Source organism: Vombatus ursinus, unplaced genomic scaffold (genome assembly GCF_900497805.2).
Source record: "Vombatus ursinus unplaced genomic scaffold, bare-nosed wombat genome assembly UNPS02006779.1, whole genome shotgun sequence".
Lineage (NCBI taxonomy): Eukaryota > Metazoa > Chordata > Mammalia > Diprotodontia > Vombatidae > Vombatus > Vombatus ursinus.
In genome coordinates this window covers 18,282,831-18,309,050 of record NW_020946557.1, presented here as the reverse complement: position 1 = coordinate 18,309,050, position 26,220 = coordinate 18,282,831, and positions in this window count along the sequence as shown.

Genomic DNA, 26,220 nt, shown 5'->3' with positions numbered 1-26,220 from the left:
TAAGACAACCTCAGGGAAGAAATTTCTATGGACATGCAACCTGGCAATTGTTCTTCCAGGTGCCACAACCATAGCTACTGAATACCTAGAAAAGAAAGTCCATGTCTCCAAAGTCCTTGGCACTGTCAGATGACTCAACATCAGAAAATGATATGATTGTATCAGTACAAATGACATTAAGGAATGACATTACCATCTACTTTGATCCTATACCCTAAGGACAATGGGATTTTCCATCTGGCTTGCAGCTGACGCCTATTGTCTATCCCACTAGAATGTGAGCTCCTGGAGAGCAAGGGCTATCTTACTTTGGGATTTGTATCCCCCACCACTTAGCACAGTGCCTTTAACATAGCAAGCACTTAATAAATACCTTATTTATTCATTCATTTCTATAGGTCCAGTCTTCTGTCCTACTCCTTTTTTCTATATAGACCTGGGATTCTTAGCCTAGGATATGTGAACTTTTAAAAAAATATTTTGATGACTATTTCTATATAATTGGTTTCCTTTGTAATTCCCTATATCTGATTTTATGCATTTAAAAACATTATTCTGAAATAAGGTCCATAGGCTTCACCAGACCTCCAAAGGGGTCCATGATACAGTCAAAGTTAAGAAATCCTGATATAGACTAATCTCATGCTAACTCATTTATGTCCAGTAAATTCCCACTTTTCTGTTTCTGCTTTTACCATTCACTCTCTATGCCTAGAAACCCCATCCCACATGCAAATTGATCTTGAAAGTCTATTCATCTTTCAAAACCTAACTCAAATACTACCTCATCCAGGAAGCTTCCCATTATTCCCCAGTTAGAACTGAACTTCCTTTTTTGGACCTCAAATATAATTCAGCAAGAATTAATTGAGTACCTATAATGAACAATACTCGGGGTAGGGAACCTGCAGCCGCAAAACCACATGTGGCCCTCAAGGTCCTCAAGTGCAGCCCTTTGACTGAATCCAAACTTCACAGAACAAATCCCCTTAATAAAAGGATTTGTTCCGTAAAACTTGGACTCAGTCAAAAGGCCACACCTGAGGAGCTAGAAAACCACATGTGGCCTTGCGATCACCGGTTCCCTACCCCTAGACAAAACACTATGCCAAGTACTGATATACTAAGGTAAAAATTGCACCTTGATCTTGCTCTCAAGGACTTTACAATCTAATGGAGTGGGGATTCATATAAATAGAAAACTGATAGAAAGGAGAGAAAGAAGTACAAATGAGAGATAAAAGTAAAGAGATTTTCATCAATTTATGAAGAGACAGTTCACTTTGACCTGGGATATAGGAATGATGGGGCAAGGTATGCCTCATGTAAGAGATAATACCTAATTCAGATCTTTTGAAACAAGAGGATGGATTTTAAGAAATGAAGGAAATAGGAGCATGAGAAGGAAAGGGGGAAGGAGGAACCCTTTCCAGGTCTGAAGAAAAGATGTGAACCAAGACAAAGAGATATAAAATGATCATACCCCTTCTCTGTATTCATTAAATGCAATTTCACAAACTTGAAATCCAAGTACTCTTAAAATTAATGGATTCATTAACTGAAGACTGTATTAGGCCTTGGTTGAATTTAAAAGTATCTATTTTTTCTTTCTAATATGTTCAAGGATTTGTTTTTTGAGAGAACCATAAATCTAGTACAGCTGGCAATTAAACATAGAGCCATGGAAGGAGCAATGTGACCAAGAAAGGAAAATTAGGAAAAGGAAAAAATGTCAACAAAATAAAATTTGGGTGACTTATTGATAAGTGCTTTTTATGCATCTCACTTCTTTTGGATATTTTTTATTAAGTTGGGGTAAGGGCTGGTTAAACATAATTCCTAAGATAAGTTGAACTCACAGAGAAAGGGGGATATAATCATCCTTACTATGCATTTTCCTGTCTGCCATCATCTTTGGCTGAAAAAATGGACAAAAGAAAATCTCTACTCAACCAAATTCTATTTCTCACTTAAGCCCTAAACTTAGTTTATGCTGCTGGCTCATTGCCTCTTGTGGTGCAGTTTCCAAAAAAGCCACAAAAATATGTAGTATTAATAATTTTTCATAACCCATCATTCACAAGATAACCATAATGAATTCCTCTGATATAGAGTCTCAGGGAACATTAAACTTTCACTCTACAGTCAAATAGAAGCCTGCATTATATCAGCATGGCATTTTCCTGACTTGCCTGGTAGTAGTTGCCAGCCAGTTCTTTCTTATCCCGGACCCTGGACTCAGGACTGACTGAAAACCACAGTGGAGAGCTACAAAGATCTGGGGTTGTGTGGCCCCAACTTCATGCTGATGGCAAAAGAAAAACATCACTGGTAGAGAAAGGAATAGAGGGATGTCAAATTCTCACCATTCTCAAGCAAGACTGCTCTTTTTGCAACACTATATTAAATGGCTCTAGAGCATCAAAAAGCTCTGGATACATGGCATACATTGACATGGCTCAGTATTCCTAACATGAGAATTTGGCCAAATTAAAACTGTGGTTATTGTTGCCTATTTAGACCACCAGTCTTTTGATTTCTCAAACTAATTCAGTGGGGAGAAATTGGACTACATATTTAATGCAAAACAGCAGCAACAAAATAACTGACCTTAAAGCACCCCAGAAATATTATCAACTGTTTTATTTCTCCCAGTATTTGTGAAGGCCTCTGGGCTGTTTATAAAACATGTATGCATCAGAAATAAAATGTTAAATGATCATCTGAGGTGGGATCTCATTCTCTAGTCATTTTCTGTACTTTTTGCTTTTTTTTATTCCATCACTTTATTCCATACTTGAGTATAAGCTCCTTGAGAGCAAAGATCACATCTCTTTCTTCAATACCTCACATAATATCTAGTCAGGGAAAATTATGATATTCAAAGAACTGAAATAGAGACTTGCATAAAGAGCAGTGGAGAACATATGTTGGGTGTGAACAGGCTGCAACAAGTCATAAAAGAAAAAGATACTCAGGAGAAGTAGTGGAAAGGATTATGTATGCACATATACATACTTAAAAATATACAACTGCATATATATATTCACATGTCTGTGCATATATGTGTATATGACTGGACAAAAACAATAGTTTGGTCACATGATGAAAGTGCAAGACAATCAATGGTCAGCCTTCATTCTCAAATGATAGCTATGAAATTCAAATAGGATTTGAGGAAGGCCTCCTAGCATATTTGGTAAATCTCCATGCTCTTCCTTACATAGATTCTCAAGGAACAATAAACTTTAATTCTGTAGTGAAATAAAAGCCTGCATTATAATAGTAGAGAAGGACATGATTGATCCACATAGGATTAAATGGCTAAGGTACTTATCAGGCTGCACTGCTAGCAGGGATGTCTGCATTGAGATCACAGATACATTAGAACATTAGATGTCTAAGATAGCAAATACTTTTGACTAGACTTTTGATTTCATTGGCATATAGAATTCTCAGTGAAGAAACTCCCTTTACTAATGAATATTGATAACTGATCTACAATTTATAGTCTTATAGAACTACCTGGGGAGCAGAGATCATGCAATTCAGTCAAGGTCACATAACCAGTATAGGTGAGAGGCAGGTCTTGTACCCAGACTTTCCTGATACCAATGCCACCTTTCTCTCTACCAAATGATGGTTCCTTTCTATATGGGGATAGTGAATTTGTCTGAGTATAAAAATTATTTACTTTATTAATTTGGCCATTAGTTAATTACTAGATAATAGAATAAAATTTCACTGATGCTGACTAAATGTGGAGGGAAGTCATTCTGAATTGCCAGAATTTTTTTTTATTTCAAAAACATACAGAAAATTGAAATAAGCTAATAAACAGCTATATGGGTTCACTTTATAAATGGGTAAGAATATTATGAAATTAACATTAACTTTTTGTATCAAAATAGGGTTTTCTAACATGTTTGAATTATTTGTTCTTTAGCAGTTTGAGTGTGTCCCCTGTAAGCTTGTTCTCACTATTAAATGACTGAACAATTATCTTCTATCACTGCCAAGAGGTAAATCATCTCTGGTCTTATCATAATTATCAAAAATTTTAAATCAATGATCATTGACTCTATGAAGCCTTTCTTGAGAATCACATGTTCTTGTATATTTAACATTTCATAATGTCTCACCAATTCTTTGTAATTTAAATAGCAGCTATTGCACATTTCATAATAGAATATTAAGGATGTTCATGAAAAACTGACAAAACATTGATTAATTACTCAAAGCCCCCTGTCATCTAATTGCCAGGGCATGATATTGCCTTCAGAGAATGTTTTTGACTCATAGCTTTGATCAAAGAATCAAAAAGAAATTTTCCCAACTCATCTTTTGATCTTTGTAAACCCCTTTCACTCCATTATTGTTCCTCCCTCTCCCAATTATTTAGATGGGGTAAAAAAAAGCCATGACCCTCCTTTAGGTCACCCCATTCATTGTCTGAAGGTGCCTGAAGTGGTGCAAAAGTTTGGTGCGCTTCTTGTTTACCACTTAACAAAGTAGCTTCCAACATAGGCTGTTTCATCTCCTGGCTTAATACTTAACAGATTGCCTGGTAGTGCAATCAACCTTCTGCTTTCCGGAAACCAAAAGGCTCAGATGACATGAATGACACTGTAAATCAACACAGTTATTCATTTGGTACTGACTTTCAGTGTTCTTAACCTCATCAGAGAGCCTGATGTTCCTCAAATAATTTTGTTGGCTTCTTGTACTGTTGCCTGGTAATGAAAACAGAGTGGTCCCCTCAGCCATCAGCCATCACATCACCCTTTAGAAAAACACACATGCTAAAGATATGTTCAACTGACTCAGTGTGTTTGAGGTGGGAAAGGATGATCTGAGTGCCTTATCTGGGCCCAATTAGTGATCTTTTCCAAACCGTTTTGTTTGGGCTTAGAAATTTACCTTAACAAACTGCATCTCTACTATACAACTGTCTTGATGTGAGAAAATAATAACATGGCTGAGACCAATATCTTCTAATCATTAATCTATAGCTAACTTGGACTGCTGTCTTATGCAATACTCTGAGGAACAGCTGGGCCCCACTAACCAGAAAGCACTTTTATAGTTTCTCTTAAGGGCCATTAAATCAATGTGATGAGAGCACAGCTGGACTGGATCCTGCAAAAATTTATCAGATCCCACACAATACATAAAGGAATCATTCGGTACTGTTGCAGGCTCAGCACCAGCCCGCTTGCTTACATTGCAGGTGGAGTTTAACAGCTAAACTCCCAAAATGAGTCCATGAAATATTTATTCTGTCTCTCTTGCTGCACCACTCCCCTCTGTGTGGGTTTCATCTTAAAAACACTAGTTACTTATGCAGCTATTAAAATATATTTTTCTAGCTAGGTATAACTGGGACGTTTCTGACTGTCCCAATATAGCTTTCAACACTGAGCTTCATAATTTTACCTTTATAAATTTCAGCACACGGTAGGTCCAAATCTGCGGCCCTTATAAAGTCATAGTGAAGGTTTCTGACTTGGAGCCTATATATTGGTAACAATGTCCACCTTATTCTGCATTAAGCCTCATCACTGGTATCAAACACAAAAAGTCCATAGGTTTTCTTTCTCATTCTTTGTACTTATTTCATTGCTCTTTCTTTCATCTCAAGCTTATAAACCCTATGAGAGAGAATGGTAAAAAAAAGTTTAAAGTACACTAAAATATTAATTTAGTAATATAGACAAAGTACATTCAATTCAATGAAATTCTATTAAGCATTATGTGCAAAGCATGGAGGAAATATAAAGATAATATGATTGGAAGGGAGCTCATAGACCACCTAATCTAATGTATACCTGGACATTAATTCCTTCCACAAAATTCCTATTTTAGTCTCTGAAGATCTGCAATGATGAGGGAACACTACCTTTAGGGACTGAGTTTTCCTTATATTTAGCCAAAATTTAAAAACATCTAATTCTTGTTCTCAAATCTGTTGTCTGGGGCCAAGAAGAACAAATGTTTTCCTTCTAATAGCTGAAATTTCTTCAGGTACTTGCAGATAGCTTGTTGCCCTCAGTCTTCTCCTGACTTAACATCCCTAGTTGATCATTCTCAATGCTTCCTTGGAATGTATTTCAGCTTGTCAAAGTTCTTCCTAAAAGGTGGTGCCTAAACTGAACACATACTCTACATATAGTTTGATTAGGGCTGAATACACAGAAACTATTACCTACCTAATTCTAAATGATATACTTTTGTTAATAGGCACGGTAGCCTGGTGCTTAAAGAATTGAACTCAGACAGAGAAAGAGCTGTGTTCAAGAACCACCTTTCACTCACATTTACTGTGTGACTCTGGGCAAGTCTCTTAACCATTTGGCCCAAATAACTCTAAGGCTATAAGTTTAAGTTGTCAGTCTTCATTGGTAAAGAGAAGCTCCTCATTGGGAATTCTCTATAGTACTAATGAAATAACAAGTCTGGACCATGTTTCAATTGGAAGACCTGAGTTTATATCTGTTGAATTATTACTTGTGTGACCATACATAAGTCACAATTCCCCTGGGCCTCAGTTTCTTTACCTACAAAAAAAAATACTGAACAAAATGGCTTCTGAAGTCTCTTGAGTTCTAAATCAATCAATAAGCTTTAATTAAGTACCTACAATGTGTCTTGCACTGTGCTGGTGACTGAGAATAAAAAGACAAAAAAGAAAGAAATTATTCCTAGTCTCAAGGAGCTTAAATCCTTTGGACCTATAATTCTATTACTGAAAATTATGATCACAGTCACTTTTTTTCTGCTGTAATGTGAAAGTGTTAATTCATATTCATTTGGCAGTCCAGCTAAAATCCCAGGTATTTATCTTATGACAATCTAAAATTGTCTAAAAGTCTGCTATGAGCAGGGCAGTGCTATAAGACAGAGAATTAATTAAAATAGTCCCTCTCATATCTTTAAAACTGATGATCATAGGATCACAGTCTTAGGTCTGGAAGACATCTGAGACTCTCTAGTCCAATCCCCTCATTTTGCATATCAGGAAATGAAATTTTAAAAAAAGGATAAGTGACTTGTTCAAGGTCGTACAAGCAACAGAACCAGGGTTTGAATCAGAGTCCTCTGATTCCAAGCCTAGCATTCTTTCTACAGAGCTATGTGTCTTCCTTAAGAGAAAATAGAGTGTCATACTATTAAGCCTATGAAGCCCCTGCTTTCATGAAATTTAGAATCCATTTAAGGACAGGCAAGTCCTTCATAGTTCCAATATATGAGATAAGAAAATTAAAATATGATCCTTGGATTTGGCTAGAGAACCTCAGGCTACTGAGTGATTAAGTACTTTTTACAATCATAAAGACTCACAATATATTTGGTTTCAATGTCTGTACCAAGTAACTATTTCAGTATGCTGGACATATCAGTGAGTACAGATTGAGGGCATAAGGTGAGGAAGCAAAGGAGGCAAAATATCAGGGCTATGCCAACTATTTACATAAGAAAAAACCACACCAATGACTGACCACACACATCATTTGGTGGTTAGAACAATCTGTGGTACCATGTTTTAGAGCCAAAAAGAGAGGCACCATATAAGATAAGAAGTAGAACAAAAAGTTGACTCCAGCTTGCCAAAAAGAAAAAAAAAATAACAAACAGTCAGATGAGTTTAGCCAGATTATCCTTTACAGAATCTGATGATGCTTTTTCCTATTATGGGCACTTTGGGACCATAGGTTTATTTTTTTCCTCATCACTAAGATCAAAAAGAATACTCCCACTTCCTTTCCTCCCATAGTTATTTTAAGCATAACCAGATATAATAAGGACCCCCTCAAGCAATAACAATGAACAAACTCCAATTTCAGAAGTTTACATTTTTGCTCAAGTTGAATATTTTCAGCAACATCCAGAAAGATCAAGTTAAACCTCCTTAACGTTGACTTTTTCATGCCTTTTTTTAAGAAAAAAAGAGAGGGAAATCAACAACATAATCTGTGCTATTTGAGAAGATGGATTAAAAATGTCATGTCATTTGATTAATTACTTCATATTAATTAATGCCTTAGAATCACATGCTCTTTCCTGTGGATCTGTTGATTCTTTTCAATAATTTAATTTTAAAAGCACCAACTTTGAGTTTTTGACATCGTTATTATTTACATATGATCAGTGTTTATGGCATTATCCTGTACAGTGTTTAATGGTAACAAGGTACAAGGAATTAAGGAAATACATAAATATATTAGGGGTCTATGACTTAAAGAGGCACTCCCAGCAACCCACATGCCATGTTACAGAATTCCAATTACTTTCTACATGCCTTGCCATCATTTTCCTGCATAATGCAGAGTAGTTGGGATAGAAAGGAAAGTAAAAAGCTACATCCAATCAAATTACCAGAGTCAGAGTCCATCAAACAGAGTTTTGACTTGTCTTTTCTGTCACAGTTAACAACCACAAACTCATTACTTTCTGGGGACATTACTTTAGAGTTGGTTCATAGAAACAAACCATTATTTATGAGCAATTGACATCATTCCCTTGCTTTTTGTTGGAGCTTGCCTAACTATGACTTTGTCAAATTTGAGTATATTCAATTTAAATAGCAGATAAAATAAACAAGACTTACCATGTCATTCTTGTGGAGCTATGGATAGAGCATTGGACCTAGAGAAAAGAAGGCCTGAATTAAATTCTACCCTCAGATACCTACTATTTGTGTGACTCTAGGCAAGTCACTTAACCTCTGTCTGCTTCAGTTTCCTTTTACGTAAAATAGGGATCATAATAGCTACTACCTCTCAGGGTTATTTTGAGAATCAAATGAGATAATGTTTGTAAAGCACTTAACATAGTGCCTAGAACACAATAGGTGCTTAATAAATGCTTATTTTTTAAAGAAAAATCACTGGCTCCCTATTGCCTCTATGATAAAATACAAATTCCTAAAATAGCCACTGAAATCCATCTAAAAAGCACCTTTTCATATTACTTTCTTTCAGGTATTCTATATTCCAGCCAACCAGGTAACTCTTTCCCATATTATAAGTTCCATCTTCCACCTCACTGAATTTCTCCAAGTAGACATCCATTCTTGGAAAGTACCTCTTTTTCATATCTACCTCTCAAAATCCTTATCTTCCTGTAATAACCAATGCAATGGCAACTACCAAAGGATTTTGAATTCCTTCAGTTGTTAGTCTTTGATCCCTCCTCAAAAGGCCTTGTATTTACTTATTTGTGATGATGTTGTGTCCCCACAGTGGAAAATAAATTCCTTGAGGATAAGATTATTTTGTTTTTATACCTTTGTAAAACTAGCATCTAACACATGACTTTGAACATGGTTGGTGCTCCAGTAGTGTTTGCAGAATGAATTTAATTGAATTCTAGAGAAACATAGATACATAAATATAATGGATTGTGATTTCATTTCCAAAAGGGAATAAAAATAAAATTCAGCTTGCACTGGACATAAATTCAAGTGGAGGGCAATGTACCCTTCTTTCCTCTCCAACTATCTTATTCTTTACCTCTACTTAACTAACTGAGCAGTTCATTCAGTTTGTTGCACCCAAACTTAATTTGCCTTAGGATTTCTTGGTTGCTCCACTCTCTTTGGGAAGTTAGAGTATTTAGCCTGAGTCAGCCATTGACACAACTAGGATTTGAGCCACATAGATAAGTAAATTTAAGTAGAAATTTAAGGGAGAGAAGTACAGGAAAGTACCATAAGTTCTAACTAGGCAGATAAGATCCAGAGTCCAGGAACTCCAAGTCTACAAAATTGGTACTAGTGGACAAGGTTACTGATCTATGATCCTGGAAGATGGGCCTTTCATTATCTTTGCTGGTTGATGTTGCCTACTGGGTGTGCATAGTTCTGGAACCATACGTATCAACCTTAGATATAGCTCAGGAGTCTGCAGAGAAGTTTATCTTTGGATGAAACAAGAGCAGAGATGCTAGAATTACCTTACAATTAGAAATATTTGCTTTTATAGCTTCTCAGAGTCTAGATAATCTAATATCTGGGAATGACTCTCCTAGAAATTGTGGATTTCCCTGGGAAGTCAAGTCTTTTTAGGGATCTGGACCATGGAAATTTTGAAAATAGGAATCAAAATGTTTCTACCACTTTCTTGACCACTTGAATTAATCTCCAATTGGCCAGCAAGAGTTTATTAGCTTTTCAATAGGAATATTTACTAAGGTAGTATAGTAAGAAGAGTAGGTGCAAGTATTCTCCCCAAAAGTCTAGGACACCCTCTCCCAACAGTGCATACAGAGTCCAGGTAAAATAAGGCTCAAGCTTAGAGAGTATATGTTACAAAGAGATTCCTCATAAATCCTAGTTGGATTGGAATCCTTTTCTTACTTTCGAGAGTCCTCATGAAGTTTCTCTGAGGTATGTGAAACTCTCTTGTGAATGCCAAGTGTTGGGGCCCTTATAGAATACTGAAGCTTCATTTCTCTCTGCCTTACAGAGGTTAAGTTCCTTGAAAGTTGCATTTCCCCAGCATACTTAGTTTGTCCTCTCTCAGGTGTTGGGGGTTGGACATGGGGGAAGAAATATGACACTTTCTCTGGGCTCATACCCTTCTCTCTTTACTACTCTGTAAGACAGGTGCAAGGAGTATGCCTTCTCAAAGTGCTCCTGAAGTTTTACTCCCTAAGCAGTTGCAGGACTGTTCTTACTGGAATCTCTTTCTCTGATTTCCAATGTCCAATCCAATTTATCAGCTATCATCCAGTGGTTCAAAGCACTTCACTTCTTCCCAACTTGATTAACTAGAGTGCTCACACCCTAGTTTATGCCTAGGTTTATTCTATGGATTTAATAACAGTGCCTAATAATTTTTCACATTTACTTTAACCTTGAATAGATTGATTCTGAAACCCACTTAAAGAGGCATTCTCCTCAGGTACATTACCTGGGATTATGCCATAATTTACTTAGCAATTCACCAAATTTCTGGATACCTCCTTTGTTTCTAGTTTTTTGCTATCACAAAAAGTATTGCTAGGAATACAGTGTATACCAGAAGTCTCAATGTCCTTTTAAGCTTTAGTAGTTTACTTCACTACTTCACTAAGATTTCTGGGATACCTTTTAGTCTGTCATATATGGGACTTTCTTTGATTTCTTTGAGGTACAGGCTTAGTAGTGCACTAGGTTAAAAAGATCAGTAACTTTTCACACATGATTCTAGAAATTTTTTCTCCAATTTTCCCAACACTATTTTAGTGTGTCTACCTTTCAATAGGCTCTCCAACATTGACTATATCCATACCATAGATTCAACTCTTAATAAATGTATGTATGTATGTATCACATTCTATAGACCCAGCTTTAATATTTAGGAAATTTTAACCATTGCCTTCAAGTTTTTGCTCCTCAGTTTATTCAAGATTCATCTCGAGACTTCTGCTTCTGGGAGCCAAGATGGCGAGTAAAAAGGTAGTCGCTCTCACCCTCCCGTATCAACCTCTGAAAACCCAGAAAATATCACCCCAGAAAAAACCCTGGAACAGCTGAACCAGAAGAAAGACAGGGTGCAGCAGTGCAGTAGCCCAGGTGGCTAGAGGGATTAACAGGAAAGGCCCCTCTTACCCTAGGGGAAGGGGAGCACTATGAAACAGGAGTTGCCCAGCCAGCTAGTGGAAAGACCCATTTTAGCACACCAGGAGGAGATTCTGGTGCTATGGCATTCTAAGGTCCCCCAGTGCCTCAGCAAAAATAAGGGAAGCAGCACTACAAAGCACCCGGCAGCATTCATCTGAAAGGAGTTGAAGAAAGCAACCTACAGCTGGCAAAAAGTTCCAGCCTTGTTGATTCCAGCCCAACACCAGGTAAGTTGTCAGAACCCTACAGCCTCCAACTGCTAACCAGGAGGAGATCCCAAAGCCCAGGTAGTCGAGCAGGCAAACACCAACAGCTGTACCTCCGAGTGCCTCAGTGAGGGTGGGTTAACTGGTGGAAACCAGCTCAGAAAACCACCAGGTGCCTTGGCATTCTACAACAAAGAAGTCTCCCAGTGCTTCAACAGAAATAAGGGAGGCAGCACTGCAAGGGGCCCCAGGCACATAAACACCTGGCAGCACTTATCTAAAAGGAGCTAAACAAAGCTAAAGGAAAGGAAAAGCAGGCAACCTAGATTTACCTGAAAGTCCCAGCCTTGCTGATTCCAGCCCAACACCAGATAAGCTGTCAGAACCCTACAACCTCCATTTGCCAACATAAGAGGCCCCAGCACACAAAGTCAGTGACCAAGACCTAGGCTCCCAAAAAAAGAAGCTTGGGTCAGTGCCCTCTGCTCCCTAGCAGGAGAGCTTAATCTCTTTAAAGGCCAGGGAATAAAGAAACACCATGAGTAAAACAAAACATATGATTGATTCATATTATGAGAAGAGTGAAGATCAAGACAGAAATTCTGAAGAGGACAACACTGTCATCAAACCCACATCTGCAACATCAAAAGGAAATATGAACTGGTCTGAAGCCCAAAAAGCCTTCTTAGAAGAACTCAAGAAGGATTTTAAAAGTCAAACGAGAGAGGTAGAGGAGTCCTTTAAAAGTACAATTGGCCAATTGGAAAAAAAAAAGTACAATGAAGAAAATAAATCCCTTAAAAATACAATTGACCAATTAGAGAAGAAAGTACAAAATCTAACAGAAAAAAAATGTTAAAAATCAGAATTGAACAAATGGAAACTAATGACTCTATGAGAGAGCAAGAATCAGTCAAACAGAAACAAAAAAATGAAAAAAAAATAGATGAAAACATAAAATACCTCATGGGTAAAACAGCCAACCTGGAAGATTGATCCAGGAGAGACAATTTAAAAATTATAGGCCTACCTGAAAGTCGTGATGAAAAAAAGAGCCTGGACAATATCCTTCAGGAAATCATAAAGGAAAACTGTCCTGAAGTCCTAGAACCTGAAGGTAAAATAACCATAGAAAGAATCCACCACTCCCCACCATTTATTAATTGGGGAATGGCTTGTATTCTTATAAATTTGCCAAAAAAAATTATTTTATAGAGTTAGAAAAAATAATAACAAGATTCATTTGGAAGACAAAAGGTCCAGAATATCAAGAGAAGTAATGAAAAGAAATGCAAGGGAGGTGGCCTAGCCATTTCATATCTTAAATTTTATTATAAAGCAGCAATCAGCAAAAATGCCTGGTACTGGCTAAGAAATAGAGTGGTGGATCAGTGGAATAGGTTAAGTATGCAAGACACAGTAGTCAATGACTATAGTAACATATTATTTGACAAACCCAAAGACCCCAGCTTCTGTGATAAGAACCCACTCTTTGAAACAAACTGCTGGGAAAACTGGAAAAGAGTGTGGCAGAAACTAGGCACAGACCAAAATCTCACACCATATACCAAAATAAAGTCAAAATGAGTACATGATTTAGATATAAAGGCTGACACTACAAGCAAACTGAGAGAGCAAGGAATAGTTTACCTGTCAGATCTATGGAAAACAGAAGAATTCATGACTAAACAGGAGATAGAGAAGATTACAAAAAGGGAAATAGATAATTTTGATTACATTAAATTGAAAAGTTTTTGCACAAACAAAGCCAATGCAACCAAGATTAGAAGGAAGGTAGAAAATTGGGAAAGAATTTTTACAACCAGTCTCTCTGATAAGGGCCTCATTTCTAAAATATTTAGAGAATTAAGTCAAATTTATAAGAATACAAGCCATTCCCCAATTGATAAGTGGTCAAAGGATATGAACAGACAGTTCTCAGATGAAGAAATTAAAGCCATCTCTACTTATATGAAAAAATGCTCTAAATCACTATTGATTAGAGAAACGCAAATCAAAACAACTCTGAGGTACCACATCACACCTATCAGAATGACCAACATGACAAAACAGGAAAATGATAAATGTTGGGAAAGATGTGGGAAAATTGGAACACTAATGCATTGTTGGTGGAGTTGTGAAATGATCCAACCATTTTGGAGAGCAATTTGGAACTGTGCCCAAAGGGCTATAAAAATGTGCATACCCTTTGACCCAGCAATAGCACTTCTAGGGCTATATCCCAAAGAGATCACACAAATGGGAAAAGGACCTACATATACAAAAAATATTCATAGCAGCTCTTTTTGTGGTGGCAAAGAATTGGAAATTGAGGGGATGCCCATCAATTGGGGAATGGCTGACCAAGTTGTGATATATGAATGTGATGGAGTACTATTGTGCTATAAGAAATGATGAACAGGCTGACTTCAGAAAAACCTAGAAAGACTTGTATGGTCTGATGCTGAGTGAAGTGAGCAGAACCAAGAGAATGTTGTATACAATAACAGCCATGTTGTGTGATGACTAATATTGATAAACTTAGCCCTTCCTGGCAATGCAAGGATCTAAGACATCTCCAGAGGCCTTGTGATGGAAAATGCTATCCACACCCAAAGAAAGAACTATGGAAGATGAATTGTTATTTTTTTTCCCTTCTGTTGAGTTTTCTTTCCTCTTTCTCATGGTTCCTCCTATTGGTTTTATTTCTACTTACATCACTAATGTGAAAATATGTTTAATATGAATGTAAATGTATAGCCTATATCAGATTGTGTGCTGTCTTGGGGAGGGTGGTGGGGAGGAAGGGAGAGAAAAATTTTAAACTCAAAAGCATATGGAAGTGATTATTGATAAATCAAAATAAATTAATAAAAAATAAATAAAAGATTCGTCTCATGATCTTCACCTCCCTCCTCTTGGAACAGTCCCATCCATTGAAAGGTTGCTTCTATTCCCTTGACCTCTAGTAATTGTGAGGGAGAGAAAGACTATCATGTCTACATTAGCCTCAACACCAAGTAGATTTGGAGCAATATTCATTATCAGTTTGAGTGAAAATGGAGGAGTATGATTCAATCGATTGATCCTAGAAGCTTATAGAACTGGTCCAAATTCCTTCAAAAATCACCATGCATATTCCATGAAGCAAAGATCTTAAAGGAAGAGAACAACTCTTGTTGGGAGGGACATAACTTGAGGTATCTGTAGCATCCTATGGCTAAGCCTCAATCAGGGATAGAATTCACCTATACGCTGCTAATTAATCTCCTGCTCTCTTTCTAGAATGATGTCCTGGAAAATGTTGGACTATGGGAACAAAGATGCCAGCCTTGACATTTACCTGTTGTATAAACCTTGCTTAACTCCTAGAAACTATGTCCTTATCTTTATAATAGAGCTGCAAATACTTGTATTTACCTATAGGCAGCTAGAAGGAGCAGTGGAACCTGGAGTCAGGAAGATCCTAGTTCAAATCCAGCTTCAGACATTTATTAGCTGTATGATCCTGGCAAGTCACTTAACCTCTTTCTGCCTAAGCTTCCTTAATAGCACTCAAATCGCAGGGTTGTTGTAAAGATAAAATGAGGTAATATTTGTAAAATGCTTTACAAATCTTAAAGTGCCACACAAATACTAGCTATTGTTACCATTATTATTACATTAAAGGAAATCCATTACAAATCTTAAAGTTCTCTATAGATGCAGCTTGTGATTATGATGATGATGATAAGCACATATAAGTCATGACTCACCCATGTAACCATACTATACTCCTAAGATAGAGATAAGGAGTTCCTAAGACCTGCACTCACAGAAAGGAGGCAAACTAGAATAGTTTTTGACTAATCCTCATTAATGATCATTTCCTTCCCTAACCAGATTAAAACCTGATCTCAATTTCCCTTATTCTACCCACCGGGACTCAGAAAAACAAGAGACTGAGCCACAATCCCTACTCCTCTAGAAAATAAGAAATGAGATAATGCTCCTGGGAACCAGATCCAAATGGAATGTTTCCATGGGAATAGCACTGACTCACAAATGGATGAACAGAAACAAACTCTCCAATTTGTGGATATAGAATTCTGTTCATATGTCTCTTGAGGAGTCAACCTTAGCACCCCATAGTAACTTTAAAAGCAAATATAATTAGCTAAGCCAAGCCAGCTAAATAAGCTTCAGTCATTGTTGATTTTTATAACCTGGCTACTAAAGGAGGAGGAGGAAAAGGAATTAGATTCTGAGACATTTCGGTTGTGTGCATGATGTTCATAGGATCATAGATTTATAGTTGGAGGTACCTTAGAAGTTACAGAATATAATCACCTCATTTTATAAAAGAGGAAACTAAGGAAGATTGATGGTAAATATCTTGCCAAGAATCACTCAAATGGCTCATGTCTAAAGTGGGATTTGGACCCAGATATTCTAGATTCCAGGTCCACTCTATCACACTGGCCTCTCCAGAGAAAGACACACGCTATGAGTCCATCCCTCTGTCTGCACCTGGATATTGATGCTTTTCTTCTGACTCAGTGCTTAACAGCTGGCTTGGCCATGAATCTTGCAGGAGACAGACTCTTCCCAACAGTCACAGTATTATTTTGCCAACCATCTCTGCTGTGTGTCATGCTACATGAAGAGTGTGATCTTTCCCAAACTGAAGCAACTCTGCTTTCCTCTGTCAAACATCTTTGCAGTTTAATTTGAGAATATGACGTCTCTGCATTACTGACAACTCACACTGAACAGACAGTCTACACAAGGCAGAGAGCAATTAGCCTCTGCACTCAGATCAGAGTTCATTAACCCCACTCGCTAGTGACACCCCTACTGACTCTTGGACCATCATGCACCCAGCCCTTCTTGATTTTCTGGTTCCTATTTCCCTTGACCTTCCCTGTTTCACTGCCAATCTGCATTAAAATACAAAGTAGCTTAATTTAAGTCAATTTTTCTTCCTAAATGCACTTGGCTACATTTTTTCTTCCATTACAAAATATAGTTTGCAACAAAAAAAGACAGTAGTAACAAGTATTTATTTATTTCCTTTTATTTCAAGACCAGAGTCATATTTCATACATCTAACCACCTTCCTTCCCTTGGATCTCTTAATGATGTAATTTCAAAGCTCTCACATTGCCCTGTCTTCCCAGAATCTAATCACTGCCCATGCTAATAAGCGTATCCTTCTCCACTGTCCTTTCTCTCAGTATGTTTGTTTTGCTTTTTGCTTGTTTGTTTCAGTGGACCTGTGACTTCATTAGCAGATGGAAATCCCAATGAAGAATCTTCCTCTACTAATGCCAATATAGGTATCTACTTTACAGCTTATAGTCTTAGAGAGCTTCCTAGACCACTGATACATTAAGTGACTTGCCCACGATAACCTGGCCAGTATCATCAGAGGCAGGCCTTGAACCCAGGTTTTCCTGACTCCAAAGCTGGCTCTCTATTTACTAAACAAGCTGCCTCTATAATTAAACTTCATTCATTGAAACACTATTTATAATTTTATGATAAAAAGAACTGACATCTTTTTTATGTTTACTCTTATGTTATGAAAATATTAGTTTTCTAAGCAAATAAAGAGCATAATCAATTATTAATGCAATATTTACCTTTCTTAAAAGAACCTTAACCCTTTGTTCTCCCTCCCTGTATAGAGTCCCTAAATTCAGTCAATTCTTTCTTCACAATATTTCTCATATATTTCCACTCCTTTATGGTTCCAAATGGCACTTCCCTAATTTAAAAGCCTGGTTCCTTACTTCTAAACTACTCTAGTTACTTCTAATCTGATATCACTATCATCAGCCTCTTCCTCTTCAAATCCAGGATGTCAAACACCACTAGATTAATTCTCTTATAGCATTACTTTGTGTCCTAGGATCACAGATTTAGACCTGAAAGAACTTTAGAGGTCATCTAGTCTAATTGTCTTCTTACAAATAAGGAAACTGAGGCACAGAAAGGTTAAATGACTTTTTTAAAGTCACACAGAGAATAAATATGAACCCCAGTCCTTTGATTCCAGAGCAAGTGTTTTCCCCACTGCACCTTACTTTCCTGCACCCTTTCCACTCTCCTTCCCCTAATTGAAAACTTTTAACATTTCCCTATTACCTGCTGAATCTTGTCCTAATTCCTCAGTATAACATGGCACAATCCACCTTTCTAGCCTTTTATTTGTCTGTATTCCTAGTGGTTCCATTAAACTAGGCTATTTCTTGTTTCCTGAACAGGTCCTGTGCTTTTCAATTTCCCTGACTTTTTTTTGTGACATTTTGATCCATAAGAAACATATATCTACATCCGTCTTTGTTAAATAAGGGTTGGGTCATTGAGTGAGTTGATCAATTACCTCAACTCATTTAACGTAAGTGACAAGATGCTATGCCCTAATACCTATGATAGGTATGTTCAGTACCTATGTACTGAGCATAAGTACATAACAAACATTCTTTTTATATTAGAAAATATTCCTTTATAAAGTTTAATTAAGTATGTCTGGCTGTTTGATAGCAACTGACTGACATGTAGGGAGCTCACCAGTGGGTGCTTGTGAGTTCTATAATTTGCAAATAATTCACACCGCAAAAACAAAAAAAAATCTCATAGCAACCCCTGAAATACAAGGGGAGATATAGTAGCTTTGTTCTGGGGTTTGAAACTTCAAATTCAAGAGAAAATTATGGAAGTGATTCCAGAACATGCTCTACAGTTCAAATCCTTCTTTTTAGACTCTGTTCACAAGCCACCTCCTCCAAGAAATGTTTTCTTAATCATCTCAACCAGAAATTCCTGCTTCTTCTTTGGGTTCCAACTTCATTTATAGCTCTGGTCACACTGTTTTATGTAGAGAGAAGAGGAGAGGAAAGGAGTAGAGAGAAAAAGAGAAAAGAGGAAACAATAGGAAAAAAGAAGAGAGGAAAGGTGAGGGGGGAAGAAAAAAGACATAAAAGAAAAAGGTTTTATGTCTGAATCATCCTTTCCCCACCAGAAAAAAAAACATTGAAACATAGTTCCCAACTGCTTCCCCATTGCCAGAAAGGAGAGAACCAGAGCTGATCTACCTACCAAAAAGTCCCCTAAGAGAAGAATCACATATATATGAGCTCTGCATCCTTAAGTAGGACTCATGATTTCCAGCCAAGTCAAGTCACATGTAATTTTCTTCCTTCTAGCAATAATCTTTATATATCTTTCTCCTCAGCACTCATTGAATATATGAAGCAATATTTTGCCTTCTGTTTTCCAACCTCTGCAATAGATCTCAAGGTCTATTTGATAATATTATTCCTTTCTAAGAGGTGTCACTTTTGAAGAAAGGAGGTACAACTCTGTTAACAACAAGAGGTTGCCTCTTTAATCCAGTCTTGGTAACTTTATCCAGTTCACTTTTCCTAAGATGCATTGGTTTGTTTGGAATCAAGTTGGATCCAAGTTATCATTTTCCCTATTCCGAGTAATGTGAAGTCAACAGGGTCTTCATTGATCATTAAGATATTGCTAAAAATAGTTAAAGGAGTAGGTTTCTAATAGTTGTTTACTGGTCTAAGAAGTAATGTATGATTCTTGAATTCAAGAACTGGTTCATGTTCCCATCAATATCTCCCAGAACTAGCATAGTGACTGTCACATAGAAAGAGTTCATTAAAAGGGAAAGATGGAAGGAAGGAAGGGAGGAAGGAAGAAAAGGAAGGAAGGAGGGGAGGAAAGAATGAAAGAAGGAAGAATGGAAAGAAGGAAGGAAGGGAGGAAAGAATGAAGGAAGGAAGGAAAGAAAGGAAGGAGGGAGGAAGGGATGAAGTAAGGGAGGTAAGGAGGAAGGAAGAGAGGAAGGAAGGGAGGACAAATGAACTCTACTTCTTCTTTAACTATGTTCTATATTATCCCTATTTGGTGACACTTAGCTGATAGCTATAGTTTGTAACTAAGTTTTGACAAGCTGTATTTCTTAAATTAGTCATAAAATTTTACTAGTTAAAACTGATACTATTGCCAATTATTTCATATCAGTGATATGTATTATTAGTTCCGCAAACTCCAATCCAGGACCATCAGACAAGGGGAACTAATTTATTACCTGACAAAGATACCTTTTTTCATTTCACTAATTGGTTAATGACAATTATATTGATGGTTTTAACATATTTTGAGCATTATGATTACTTTCACAAAATGTATTCTAATTATTATTTGAGATAATTAAAAGAGATAGTTTTAAGCACCTTCTGAACCAAACTAACAAATGTTTCTTTGAAATAAACCTGTTGTAGTTTTCCTTTAAAAAAAAAAGGATGCAAGGCCTTGAACCATTGCAATGACATTCCTTGACCTGCTTTGTACCGTATATGAAAAAATCCAAAGCCAAAAGCAATGGAGCCCATCCAAACATTGACATTTATAGACAGCTCTTGAGGGTACAGTATTTCATTTTGTGTTCCCCACACACATGCACCACTAGTAAGTTTCACAAAGACATGCTAAATCCCCTGTGCAGAAAAAAAGGCAGAAATCACATTACCAGACCTTAAGAAAGGGAAAGTTTGCTGTAACTGCTACTCAGGAGTAGCTCATACAAGCTTGTAAGAGAGTAGACATTCTCCTATTTCAAATCTTCCAATCTCCCATGAACATAATCTTTCCACATTTCACACTATAGCTTTGCAACCAAACTCTTTTCCTTTGCAAATTGCTTTCTTATGATTCAATCTTTCAAAGTCTCACTCAGATTTACCTTCTTTTTGTAGCCTTTGCTGATTACTTGGTCCATGCTGGTGTCTCATGCCTTTGAATTCTGTTAGTATTAATTGTCTGTACTATCCCTTTGTTCTTAATTGGTTAGTGCCCTATATTGTTAGATGTCTTTTACCATGTATGGGTCCTATGAGACCAGATTACAAACTCCTTGGGGACAAGGAGCATCTCCTCTATTTTTTGAGTCTCGTATGATGACTAGCAAAGTGCTGATTAGATGCATAGTAAATACCAGTAATTATCATATGATCATGGGTTTTAGATGTGGAAAGGACCTTTGAGACCATAAAGTTTAATTCTCTCAATTTATAAATGAGGCTATCTTAGCACAAAGAGATTAAGTGACTTATCCAGGGTGACTTATCTAATAAGTGACTAATGTAGGTTTTGAAATAAGTCTTGCTGACTCTAAGTCTAGTCCACTCTCTACCACAAAATGTTGATTATCTGACAACATACAAACTCAGGGATACACACACACAACATGCCACTGCTACCCAATATAGTTTCAGATTTTACTAATACATTTTTTTTATTGTTTGTGTCTATGTGTGATCCCTTTGCTTCTATATTCTCCTTAAGCTGCAGTATCTTCAGCTACAAAATGAGAATAATAATATTTGTCCCATTTGAGATAGCTAAATGGCACATTGGAAAGACTGCTACACTTGGAGCTAGGAAGACCTATATTTTAATCTTGTCTCAGACACTTACTTAGCTAGGTGTCATTTAACCTCTTATCCTCAGTTGCCTCATCTGTGAAATGTGGATAATAACAGCACTTACCTCATAAGGTTTTTGCAATAATAATCACTATGATTATAGCACCTTAAGGTTTGCAAAGTTTTTGTTACCTGAGATAATAGCTTCTGTTTGTCATTTTGGCATTATTTCAAAAACTTCACCTTCAGAATTCAGGTGATATATTTAAGGCACTTTGCAAGCTTGAAAGAACTATATAAATGTCAGAACTACTACTACTACTACTACTACTACTACTACTACTACCACTACCTCTACCACCACCACCACCACTACTATTACTACTACTACTACTATCACTACAATCACAACTACTATTATTACAACTATTATGATTACTACTATTATTGCTACCACAATAACTATGATTAGATTATAACTATTACTACTAATATTACTACTACTATTACTATCATAACAATAACAACAGCAACCAATATTACAACTATTATTCTTATTACTACTACAACTATTACTACTATTACTACAATTACAACCACTACTGCTATTATTACTACTACAATTACAACTACTACTATAGTTACAACAACAACTACTACTATCATTACTACTATTATAACAACCACTACTACTATTGTTACTGCTACTATTATTACTACAGTTACAACTACTACTACTACTACTACTACTACTATGATGATGAATACTGTTACTACTACTACTACTAATACAACTAATACTATTGCTACTACTACTACTGCTACTACTATTACCACCACCACCACCACCACCACTGACACCACCAGTACCACCTATCTTGCAGGGTTTTATAGAGAAAACTTTTTGCAAACTTTGAAGTTTCATCACAGAATTGCCCCAGTCATTTTCTTATGTAATAGTTCCTCAATGATATCCACTATGCTGCTTCTTACATGCATGTAACACATCAGTGGAAATATTCTGCTGCCCACTTATGTTCACCATGAGCCTCTCCACTGCCCTTTGGCAACTTTGATTCCTCAGAGATTATGATGTTCCAAGATATGCAACCATACAGCATTGCTGAGGGAATATTTGTGTTAAAAAAAAAGAAAGAAAGAAAGAAAGAAAAGAAAAAAAAAAGATCAGTCTTTGAGTCTTTGCTTTAGGGAGCATCTTGGGATCATTAAAAACACTGTGCAATTGACCAAATTCAATCCAGCTCCCCATATTTCTCTGAACTCAGTCATTGTAGAGAGGTCAGCCTTTAAGACAAGAAAACTTGTCTTATCTAGTCCACTCTCTACCACAAAATGTTGATTATCTGACAACATACAAACACAGGGATACACACACACACAACGTGCCACTGCTACCCAATATAGTTTCAGATTTTACTAATACATTTTTTATTTTTTGTGTCTATATGTGATCCCTTTGCTTCTATATTCTCCTTAAGCTGCAGTATCTTCACCTACAAAATGGGAATAATAATATTTGTCCAAATCTCACCTCTTATATTTTCTAGGTAAGTGATCCTGAACAAATTCAATCTCTCAGTGTCCCTATACAACTATCTTAGGCAGATGAGTTGTCAGAGTTTTCACACTTGGATTTCTCTAGACTAGCAATTATAGGTCAGTCTCCCCATCCCACCAAAGAACTAAATACATAGGAATTATTATTATATAATACCAAGAGAAATGCAGCAAGAATTAGGTAATGATTATTCAGCCTAGGGAGATAGCTGAGGAAAGTGTTCAAATACCAAATAGAAATTTCCAAATTTTAAGTTGTCAATATTCTACAATTGGGGCAGCTAGGTGGTACAGTGGATAGAGTTCTGGGCATACAGATGGGTCTAGAGTTAGGAAGTCCTAAATACAAATCTGTCCTCAGATATTTATTTAGTAGCTGTGTGACCCTGGATGAGTCACTTAATCTCTGCCTGACTTAGTTTCCCCACTGTAAAATGGGGATAATAATAGCACCTGCTTCCCAGGGTTGTGAGGATTCAATGAGAAATTTGTAAAGCACTTAGCATAATATCTAGCATGCAACAAGCACTTAATAAATCCTTCCTTTCCTCCCCTCCTCTCCCTTACTGTTTCAATCTTTTCTTCCATTCCTTATGCCCTCCCTCCATTCCTTCCTTATTTCTTTCCTTGCTTCTTTCCTTCCTTCCTTTCTTCCCTCCTTCCTTCCTTGCTATCTAAAAAAGAAAACTCTTGGGTGGAATAGCATAAGCAAACTCAGCAAACCTGAAGCAGGGAATAAAAAAGAGAGTCACAGGACTTGCCTCAGATGCCAAGTCTAATGCATGTGCTAGATTTTTAACATCACTGCAAGTTGAGCAACCTGTCTGTCATTTTGGTTTAGTTTCACAGTCTACACCTTGGAAACCCAGTGGTTAATCAAGAGACAGAGGTAATGCTAAGGAAGCTCTTCCTTTATCCCCTTTCCTTTTTGCTTTTTGTTCTAGAATAGGGTTCTCTTTGTCACTCTCTTCTTGGGAACATAGAAAAAACATAGAAAACAGAGATCTTTTTTCCATCAATATACTTCATCAGTGATAATTTCTGTTTTCTTATTGATTCAGGAATTCCTTTTAGTGGTGCAGGTTGAAAACTACTCATGTCTTCTTACCTTGTGCAAGTTTTATATGTGTCTTTATCATGTATAGAGAATCCAGACAATGTCCCGTAAGCAACATTATGCAGTTGGAAGACTATTGGCTTTTAGCATAAGAGGCTCTAGGTTTGAATTATAGCTCTGATGCCAATTACCTGTGGACCTTGGATAAGTCACTTAATGGTAGTGGGCCTCATTTTCCTCATCAGTAAAAGGAGGGAGTTAGAATATATAATCTCAAAGGTTCCTTTTTATTAAAAACTGTTGATCGTATAACCCTAGGTCATAGGAGCATTGAGAATGACCATGCAGCAGCCTTTATTTTCATCATATAACCACTTCACTTCTTCTTTAAATCATATATGTCTTCCATATGTCTTTTACATCACTGAAAATATGCTGTGCCCTATTTTTTCCTCACCCACATGTCTCTCCATTGCCTTTTAGGTTATCCATAACTTTAATGCATCAGAAATTCTGCTATTCCAATATTTGTAACCATGTATCAGTGCTCATATTGAAAAGATCAGTAATTGCTCCAAGGAGCAGCTTGGGATCATTAAAAATACTGCACAACTTCCCAAATACAATCTATCCCCTTCTGTTCATCCTATTCAATTCTGAGTTCAGCACATTATCCATCTACTATGTTTATTCAAAAGATACATAATGTAATATAATATAATGTAATATAATAAAAATGACAATTCTACCCAAACAATTCTACTTATTTAATGTCATCCCAACTAAACTAACAAAATTTTATTTTATTGAGCTAGGAAAAAAAAATAAAAATTATTTAAAAGAACAAAAGGTCAAGATTACCAAAGGAATTAATGAACAAATTTAAAGGAAGGAGGTCTCACAGTACCAGATCTTAAACTATATTATAAGGCAATAATTATTAAAACTATCTAGTACTAGGGCAGCTAGGTGGCACAGTGGATAGAGAACTGGGCCTGGAATCAGGAGGACTTAAGTTCAAATCTGGCTATGTGATCATGAGCAAGTCACTTAACCCTGATTACCTCACTGAAAAACAAAATAAAAAATTATTTGGTACTGGCTAAGAAATAGAAAGCTCAGTAGAACAGAGTAGACATACAATACACAGGAGTAAATGATTATAATGACCTTATGTTTGATAAATGTAAAGATTTAAGCTTTTGGATTGAAATATATTTTTTGATAAAAAAAATTATTGGGAAAACTAGAAAGCAGTCTGGCAGAAATTGAGTATAAATCAATATCTTACACCATTTACTAAAATAAAATCAAAATGGATACATGACCTAGATGTAAAGGGAAATAGCATAAGAAAATTAGAAGAACCTAGAATACATTAACTATCAGACTTATGGGAAGGAGAAGTATTTATGAATAAACAAGAGATAGAGAGCCTTGCAAGATATAAAATGAATAATTGTGATTACATTAAATTAAGAAAAAAGATTTGTACAAATAAAACAAATGTGGCCAACATTAGAAAGAAAGCAGAAAATTGGGGGAAAGGGGGGAATACAAACAGCTTCTCAGATAAAGTTCTCATATCATCATATATATCTCATATATAGAGAACTTTATCAAATTTATATGACCTTGAGTCATTCCCCAATTGATAAGTGGTCAAAGGATATGAGAAGGCAGTTTTTCAATGATGAAATCAAAACTATATATAGCCATGTAAAAATGTTCCAAATAATTATTGATTAGAAAAATGCAAATTAAAACAATTTTGAGACATCATTCCATACCTATTAGATTGGCTAAAATGATAGAAGGGGGAAAAGATAAGTGTTGGAGAGGATGTGGAAAAATTGGGACATTAATATACTCTTAGTGGAACTATGAACTGATCCAACCATTTTGAAGAGCAATCTGGAATTATGCCCAAAGAATTATAAAACTATGTATACACACCTCAGAACTCCCATTAATTAATTAATCAACCATAAAGCATTTATTACTGGGCTAGACATTGTTCTAAGTACTAGGTTCTAAAACAAAAGTAAGCAGACGTTGACCTCAGGGTCATATCCAAGATAATATCAAAATGGAGAAAACACACACACTTGATTTGTGTATGTTTGCATATATATTTTTATGTGTGTGTGTTTATGTATGTATATAAAAATATATACAAATCAAGTTTAAAATTACCAAGGGAGGGGAGAAGGCTTTAGTAGCTGCGGAGATCATGCAGGAGGTAGCATTGATTTGGCTCTTTAAGGAAACCAGGGTCCCAGCAGACAGAGGTGAGGAGGGAGAATCTTTAAGGAAACAAGAATGCAAGGCTTGAGAGATAGAGCA